The sequence below is a fragment of the Gavialis gangeticus genome, unplaced genomic scaffold (assembly GCF_001723915.1).
Source record: "Gavialis gangeticus isolate Ggan-Ray unplaced genomic scaffold, GavGan_comp1, whole genome shotgun sequence".
In the NCBI taxonomy this organism is placed as follows: Eukaryota; Metazoa; Chordata; order Crocodylia; family Gavialidae; genus Gavialis; species Gavialis gangeticus.
The window spans coordinates 87,676,433-87,678,228 of NW_017729025.1; the positions used below are offsets into that span (position 1 = coordinate 87,676,433).

The following is a 1,796-nucleotide window of genomic DNA, read 5'->3' on the forward strand; positions in this document are numbered from 1 at the left end:
TCTGGACCCTCTCCATGTTGTCCACGTCCCTCTTGAAGTACGGCGCCCAGAATTGGATGCAGTAGTCCAGCTGCAGCCTGACCAGTGCTGCACAGAGGGGAAGGATAGCCTCCTCGGACCTGCTCGAGATGCATCTGTGGATGCATGACAAGGTGCGGTTGGCCTTCCTGACTGCATACCCACACTGCTGGCCCATGTCCATCTTGGCATCAATGATGATTCCAAGATCCTTTCCCGCCTCTGCACTGACGAGAAGGGAGATACCCAGCCTGTAAGTATGCTGCTGGTTCTTCCCCCCCCAGGTGCATCACCTTGGATTTGTCAGTGTTGAAACCCATCCTGTTCTCATCTGCCCACCCCGTAACCTGTCTAGGTCTGATAGCAGCCTATTCCTCCCGTCTAGTGTGCCCACATCCCCCCACATCTTAGTGTCATCAGCAAATTTGAACAGGGTGCTTTTTACCCCCTCGTTCAAGTCACTGATGAAGATGTTGAACAGTGCGCATCCGAGAACCGAGCCCTGAGGAACCCCACTGCCCACATCCCTCCAGGTCGAAAATGACCCACCCACCACCACTCTCTGGGTGCGGCCCTCCAGCCAGTTAGCAACCCATTTGACTGTGTAGGTCTCAACGTCACAGTCCCCTAGTTTTTTAATGAGAATGGGGTGAGAGAGAGTGTCGAAGGCCTTCCTGAAGTCCAGAAAGACTATGTCCACTGCTACCCCTGCATCTAAGGATTTTGTGACCTGGTCATAGAAGACCACCAGGTTGGTCTGACAGGACCTACCTCTAATGAACCTGTTTTGGTTGCTCCTAGGCATAACTTCCCCCGCTGGCCCCTCATGGACATGTGCCAGGATAATTCTCTCAAAAAGCTTCCCAGGATTGAGGTAAGACTAAAACCTCTAAAATCAGTTAAAACCTTCTAAAATCTTATGAACAGACTTTTCTTAAACAGTCATTTTTTGGCTCTTCATCATGAAAGCTGCTTTTTCAGCAGAGGCCAAAAAGTACAATGCTATACTATACCAAATTCCTGAAGACCATAAATTAAAATAAATAAATAAATAAAATAAAAGGAGGTGTAGGTACAGGATAAAGTGATTTTTATCTAAATAGGAAGTATGAAGAGCTTCTGACCAAGTAAAATTAAGATCAAGTGAAACCTTTAACTGTGCATTGACCTTGTCTACAATACTTGGTTCTGAGAAAATGACAGCATCCCTGTAATCATTTTACCCTAAATTATTGGTCAAATACCTTTTTCAATCTATTGTATTGCAAATAATCATTCAATTTAGCATTCCGGAAGGACAGCATGCAACTATAAATTATTTAAAAGTTACAAAGTATAATTAAATTACTCAGTCTTAACCTCATCATAACAGATTTTCTGACGTATGGCCTTTGATGAAGGTTTTTTTCCTTTTAAAACATGTCATTTCATCAAAGCAAGAATGTCTTTCAGAAATGTATTGCTTCTTGGAAAGTTTATTGGGAAGGTGTCTCAGGTTCAGGAATGTGGTTAATGCAATCACTTGGGATGTGGGAGACCTCTGTTCAAGTGCCTGCTCTGTCCAATTCACAGCAGAGCTTGAAAATGGTGTTCCATGTTCCAGGTGAGTGTCCTAACATCTGGGCTACAGATGTGTGCATCCTCTTGTGTGTAATTTTTACCAAAAAATGGAAAGATTTCCTTTTCAATCTAATGAAGAATGAAGACAACTGGGGGGAAAAAAAGAACAACCCCCACCCCCTTGGAAACTAAAAAAAAAAAAAAAAAAATTTTTTCCC

The 1,796-nt window shown here is 43.5% G+C and overlaps 1 protein-coding gene across 2 annotated transcripts in view; it reads right to left on the bottom strand.

Annotated features, from left to right (window-relative positions):
- Window positions 1-1,796, bottom strand: part of DCAF4 (DDB1 and CUL4 associated factor 4) — a 27,409-nt gene that overhangs the window by 17,950 nt on the left and 7,663 nt on the right. The window lies entirely within an intron of this gene.